This window comes from Oryx dammah, unplaced genomic scaffold, assembly GCF_014754425.2.
Source record: "Oryx dammah isolate SB20612 unplaced genomic scaffold, SCBI_Odam_1.1 HiC_scaffold_3, whole genome shotgun sequence".
In the NCBI taxonomy this organism is placed as follows: domain Eukaryota; kingdom Metazoa; phylum Chordata; class Mammalia; order Artiodactyla; family Bovidae; genus Oryx; species Oryx dammah.
In genome coordinates, this window is record NW_024070187.1 from 40,360,407 (window position 1) to 40,367,491 (window position 7,085).

Below are 7,085 nucleotides of genomic sequence, written 5' to 3' on the forward strand. Positions count from 1 at the left end.
TCCTTATGAGAAGAAGAAATTTGGACAACAAAATAAACACCAGAACAAGAGAAAGGCCAGTGAAGCTACAAGAAGGCTACCAGTCACAATCCAAAGAGAGAGGTCTGAGAAGAAATGAAACCTGCAGACACTTTGATCTTGAACTTCCAGTCTCAGAACGTGATGAAATAAATTTCTGTTGTTTAAACCTCCCAATTTGTGATATCTTATTATGACAGCTTGAGCAAACTAATTACAGTGACAAAGCTGTGGATCTTTCTTCATGCAGTTTACAGTTTCATGGGAAACAGATAAACAAAGACACAGAGAGACAGTAAGTTTCATGATAAGGGCCGGGGTGGGGCAGGGGGGCGCAGTGTACATTGCTATGAAATAACTCATCTTAATTTGGGAGTTAGGAGAGACTCCCTGGATAAACTGATACCCAGGTTGAAGGCTAAGGAGAAGTAACAAGGGCAAGAAAGAGGGTAGAGGTGTGTTTCAGAAAAAGAGTACAGACAAGAATGTGTGCAGAGCACAGAGGACAAGTAGGAGAACACCCGGCATTGCTCCAAGTCCCTCTGGGCATATTTGCTGATTCTTTTATAGGCTCATCTACTGTACTGTGGTTAAAATATCCTCATACTTCATCTAGATTGATGCAAGTTCCTAAAGTTTGTTTTCACTGATTTCATTCCTGCTCTATATTACCCTGTCCCACCGCAACAACCAGAAGAGCCTTCAAAAACCCAATTAGGTAAGGCCTGCCCTTTTTAAGGAGCCTTTGGGACTTCTCACATTACTCACAAGTAAGTAAATAAACGACTTCTTACCTGTGAAGCTCCTTGTGATCTAATACATGCCTACCTCTCACACTTCCTATAATTCCAGTCTCCATCGCCTTTTCCCATCCCAGGCCACACTGGCTTCCTGTCTCTCCACAAGAGCTTGCTGGATTTACTTCTTCTGTGGCTCAGATCATGAACTCCTTATTACCAAATTCAGACTGAAATTGAAGAAAGTAGGGAAACCGCTAGACCATTCAGGTATGACCTAAATCAAATCCCTTATGATTATACAGTGGAAGTGAGAAATAGATTTAAGGGCCTAGATCTGATAGATAGAGTGCCTGATGAACTATGGAATGAGGTTCGTGACATTGTACAGGAGACAGGGATCAAGACCATCCCCATGGAAAAGAAATGCAAAAAAGCAAAATGGCTGTCTGGGGAGACCTTACAAATAGCTGTGAAAAGAAGAGAGGCAAAAAATAAAGGAGAAAAGGAAAGATATAAGCATCTGAATGCAGAGTTCTGAAGAATAGCAAGAGGAGATAAGAAAACCTTCTTCAGCGATCAATGCAAAGAAATAGAGGAAAAGAACAGGATAGGAAAGACCAGAGATCTCTTTAAGAAAATTAGAGATACCAGGGGAACATTTCATGCAAAGATGGGCTCGATAAAGGACAGAAATGGAATAGACCTAAGAGAAGATATTAAAAAGAGGTGGTAAGATTACATGGAAGAACTGTACAAAAAAGATCTTCATGACCCAGATAATCACAATGGTGTGATCACTCATCTAGAGCCAGACATCCTGGAATGTGAAGTCAAGTGGGCCTTAGGAAGCATCACTACGAACAAAGCTAGTGGAGGTGATGGAATTCCACTTGAGCTATTTCAAATCCTGAAAGATGATGCTGTCAAAGTGCTGCACTCAATATGCCAGCAAATTTGGAAAACTCAGCAGTGGCCACAGGACTGGAAAAGGTCAGTTTTCATCCCAATCCCAAAGAGAGGCAATGCCAAAGAATGCTCACACTACCGCAAAATTGCACTCATCTCACATGCTAGTAAAGTAATGCTCAAAATTCTCCAAGCCAGGCTTCAGCAATACGTGAACCGTGAACTTCCTGATGTTCAAGCTGATTTTAGAAAAGGCAGAGGAACCAGACATCAAATTGCCAACGTCCGCTGGATCATGGAAAAAGCAAGAGACTTCCAGAAAAACATCTCTTTCTGCTTTATTGACAATGCCAAAGCCTTTGACTGTGTGGATCACAATCAACTGTGGAAAATTCTGAAAGAGATGGGAATACCAGACCACCTGACCTGCTTCTTGAGAAATCTGTATGCAGGAAGGAACAGTTAGAACTGGACATGGAACCACAGACTGGTTCCAAGTAGGAAAAGGAGTATGTCAAGGGGTGAAGAAGGCTGAGTGCTGAAGAATTGATGCTTTTGAACTGTGGTGTGTTGGAGAAGACTCTTGAGAGTCCCTTGGACTGCAAGGAGATCCAACCAGTCCATTCTGAAGGAGATCAGCCCTGGGATTTCTTTGGAAGGAATGATGTTAAAGCTGAAACTCCAGTACTTTGGCCACCTCATGTGAAGAGTTGACTCATTGGAAAAGACTCTGATGCTGGGAGGGATTGTGGGCGGGAGGAGGAGGGGACGACCGAGGATGAGATGGCTGGATGGCATCACTGACTCGATGGACGTGAGTCTGAGTGAACTCCAGGAGTTGGTGATGGACAGGGAGGCCTGGCGTGCTGCGATTCATGGGGTTGCAAAGATTCAGACACAACTGAACGACTGAACTGAACTGAACTAGGAACAAACTTGCTCTTCCCTTTATCTGGAATACTCTTCCATCAGGTTTTTGCATGTCCATCTCCTTATCTTTCTGGTCTCACCTGAAACATTACATCCTCAGAAAAGTCATCTCTAACTTAACTAACTGCACTTTCCTCCTGCTCTTCCATGGTGATATCCATCATATGACTCTTGTTTATCTCTTTTTTATAGAACTTATATTAAACCACATTGTTAAGTGCTTGCCCTGACTTTCCTCTATCCCTTCTCTCCACACTATAAAACTTCATGGAAAAGGAGACTCATCTATTTTCCTCTCCTCTCCTCAGCATAGTTACTGACACACTGTAATTATTTTAAAATTTTTTTTGAACATTTTTATCAGTGTATAGCCAATTAACAATGCTGAGATAGTTTCAGGTGAACAGTGAAGGAACTCAGGCATATATATACATGTATCCATTCTCCCCCAAACCTCTCTCCCATCCAGGCTACCACATAACATAGAGCAGAGTTCCATGTGCTACACAGTAGGTTCTTGTTGGTTATCCATTTTAAACACAGCAATGGCACACTGTAATTATTAAATATGTGCTTAATGAATAATGTCATTCAAACTCACTCTGGTTGTAAATTCACATCATCTGTCTTTAAAATAAAACAGCAAAAAGTGGGAAAATTTTGAACCATGCCTAGAGAGTAGAGACACATTTAATCCCCGGGTATAAGAAGATAGAAGCATCAGTAATACCCCATCCCAGACTGACAGGTAATAACATGTGGTTGGTTGGTAAGTCTATGTCTGTTATAATGCATTGACCATTTCTTGTCTGTCCACAAATCATAGTGATCCAAAGGGACAGGAATTGATCCAAAGGATTTGCCAACTGGCATTGTCATTTGACTCTGAGAAAGGCATTTAACCATAGAAAGTATTCTGTGAATTATAGATGACAATAACTGGCCATGTCCCTATCACATAGAAATAGTTTCAGGGGTAATAGAATTTTTGTTTTAAGTAGCTGAGCTCCCTGAGTAGAGGTGGGAAGGAGAGGTGAAATAGACTACAGTCAAATCATTAATTTATATATCTGCAACATAATTTATACCAATTTACTGGGTTATTCCTAGCACTAGGAGGGGTGCTTTGGCTCCCTCCTGAAGATAAACTTCATACATTTTCAATGCCATAATAAAGCAGAGCTTGCTGGGACATCATTGATAGATACCCAGACCCTCCTGGTTAAAAGATAGTGAAAGTGAAAGAAAGTGAAGTCGCTCAGTCGTGTTCAACTCTTTGTGATCCCGTGGACTTTAGCCCGCCAGGCTCCTCCAGAATCCCTGCCATGGGATTCTCCATGCAAGAATACTGGAGTGGGTTGCCATTTCCTTCTCCAGGGGATCTTCCCCACCCAGGGATCGAACCTGGGTCTTCTGCATTGCAGGAAGATGCTTTATCCTCTGAGCCACCAGGGAACTGGATGGAGTGGTGTAGGAGTTGGGTAAACAACATTCTACCAGTGTCTGAGGCTCCCTAAAGGGTACTGGGCCTAGAGGAAATAAGACCACCAGAATGAAGGGCATGTAGTGTAGTGGTAAGAAGGGTGGGCTCCTGTACTAGAATGCCTGCATTTGAATTTCCGTTTCATAGGAGGCGACCTCAAGCAACTGACTTGATTTCTTTGAGACTCAGTTTCTCCATCTCCGTCAGGGACCAATGCTAGAACCTATAGGATGGTTGTGAAGATTAAAATGATTCACATATTTAATGTATCTAGATTGCTTTCAAACTTATAACAAGTGCTCAGTAAATGTTTTTCATTATCATCATCATCAAGTACTGGATTGATATGGTGGAGGTTAGAGAGGGTGCTTAGATGGGTCAAGGGCTGGATAACACTAACCAGAAATGTTGCAATCAGATGTCACAGGATTTATGTATGGAATGTTAGATTTTAAAGAATCTTCTGGAAAAATGATTTCATTCCAAATATCACTAAACAATTTTCCCCATTCCCTCATAATTTTCCTGGGCACATAAAAATTGGCTCGAATAAGGAATAAAGTATACACACCTTTGGGAGAACTGGAACAAACCATGCCAGCGGAACTTGATGATCTAATACTTGTCAACCAAGGAAAGAATATACTCTAATTTCCTTCTCAAACTGTGTTTTAGTTTATAATGGATGGCATAAATTTTGGGGAATGACTTTTTAATAGCAGATGCTCTAGAAACAACAAAGAAGCTGACTATTAACTCTTCAGAACCTGGTGGTTTGTATGTAATTGCATTTTTTTTCATTATGGTCTTGTATCCTCCTTCATCCTTGAAATGGAATCGACTCCCCTCTTAGACAATAATGGGAAATTGAACAACTGCTGAGACAATGAATTTCCCCCCATAACAGACTTGAAGCTCCTCAAAGAGTACATGAGAGAGATGATCTCCGTTCCACTGTTTGCTCTCAATCACCTGGTCCCTAAATTGGACCACAGTTAGGATTACAATTTGACTGCTATTTATATTCTACCAGATTTATGAGTGATTTTCTTAAAAAATGAGGGGAAGTACTCTTTGTATCTTCTATACTACTTGTTGGGAAACCATGCAATTCCCTCTGGTGAGATATACCTCGACATAGAAACTCATTAATCCATTCCTTAATTAATATGTCTAAGCCTTCCTAATAATAAAATGTGTCTGAGCACACTGTTACGCAATTCCAAGGCTGCAGTGATTAGAAATACTTAGCCAGTCTATGTCCGATGCAGGATATGGGCATGCTTGGGGCTGGTACACGGGGATGACCCAGAGAGATGTTGTGGGGAGGGGGTTGGGAGGGGGGTTCATGTTTGGGAACGCATGTACACCCGTGGTGGATTCATGTCAATGTATGGCAAAACTAATACAGAATTGTAAAGTAAAATAAAAAATAAATATTAAAATAAATAAATGAATGTTGACTGTATAAAATGATAATAATAAGGCATTGTGATATTTAAAGTATGTAATATGAAAAATTAAAATGAGAACAACAAAAAAATACTGTCTCTACCTTCAAGAATCCTACTTTTTTAATAGCTTCAACACAGAGTACCGAGTTCTATGTACTTCTTTCATCCCTCAGGTGAGGAAGGGGAGATAGATTATCACTTCTTGAACATTTATTGAGCTAGACATCATGCTACATACTCTACATATCTTTGGAGGGACCGCTTACCTTCTGACAAGTATACGCAGGCAACTAGTTTACCACTGCACCTGTCCATCTGGTCTCATTATCTTCAAAAAATAATTTATACAAACTTTAAAAAGAAAAGAATATTCAGAAAGCTCATTTCCTAGACACTACCCCTGGAGGAGGAAATGGCAACCCACTCTGGTATTCTTGCCTGGAAAATTCCATGGACAGAAGAGCCTGGCAGCTATGGTCCATAGGGTCACAAAAGAGTAGGACACAACTGAACACACCCACACCCACACCCACACCCACACCCACCCCTCTCTTATACATCTTAAACTTTAAATTCTCATTTTAGTGGAAAACCCCAAAGAGAAATAACTTCTCTTTGGTATGAGATGTAGGAATTGCATTTTGGAGACAAGAGCCTGAAGATTAATTTCATACCAAGACTCAGACTATGTTATCTTTAAATAGAGCAGGCAAAAGAGGAAGGGAAGGAATATCAATTGATGCCACTGCTTTCACAAGTCCTTTATGGACAGCTCAGTAGGAACTAAATAATTGGTAATAGCTATTGTGTTTTTCTGTATCACTAAACCAGAAATGAGCGTTCATGGAAATGTCACTCTACATCCAAGAGAAAAATAAGGAACAATGATCAGTTTGACATTTTAAACAGGAGACGTTTTTCTTTGGTTCAATATAAAAGTTTCTATGGAACGTGTAATTATATTTTACACCAGATTTCAGGTCTGCTTAATTACTCTATCAACTCTTTTGTTGATGTATCCTAAAATACACTTGGTTACTATTCAGAGAATGTCTTTAGCCTCTCTTCATGAAGCTTGGTAATCCAATCAACAAGTGATATGTCATCAAAAATAACTTGTAAATGGGGTAAGAGTTAGAGGTTACACTTTCATTTTATTTTTAAAGAAGAACAATGCGCACTGTCAAATTCCTTGTTGAGAAGGTTAGTCCATGTGAATCCTCTCTCCAGGATGACCAAGCATTTTGGTTTGCCTGGCACTAAAGCAGTTCTGGAGCCATGGCTTTTTGTGCTAAAATGGGAAAGTCCCCAGCAAACAAGGATGAGTTGGTCACCTTACCTCTCTCTTCATCAATTTGTTGTAATGATTAAGTAAAACAATGCTTAGTAAAGGCATATCATTTAAAAAAAATGCTTAGTACTTATAAGCATTAAAAAGGCCAGCTATTGTTAAAGGGCTTCCTAGAGACAGGTGTTATATGTTAAACAGTTATTTTTGCATGAAGTTTCTCTGCTCCTGAATATCTCAGCTAGCATAACTGACATTAGAAACAA

The 7,085-nt window shown here is 40.1% G+C and overlaps 1 long non-coding RNA gene across 1 annotated transcript; it reads right to left on the bottom strand.

The window, feature by feature from the left end:
• Positions 1-223: 223 nt before the first annotated feature.
• LOC120861977 lies at positions 224-2,933 on the bottom strand. Its single transcript, XR_005720668.1, has 3 exons — positions 2,590-2,933; positions 2,091-2,096; positions 224-942 (listed from the first exon to the last, which is right to left on the bottom strand). It is a non-coding gene; the product is annotated as an uncharacterized LOC120861977 (long non-coding RNA).
• Between the last annotated feature and the right edge of the window lie 4,152 nt (positions 2,934-7,085).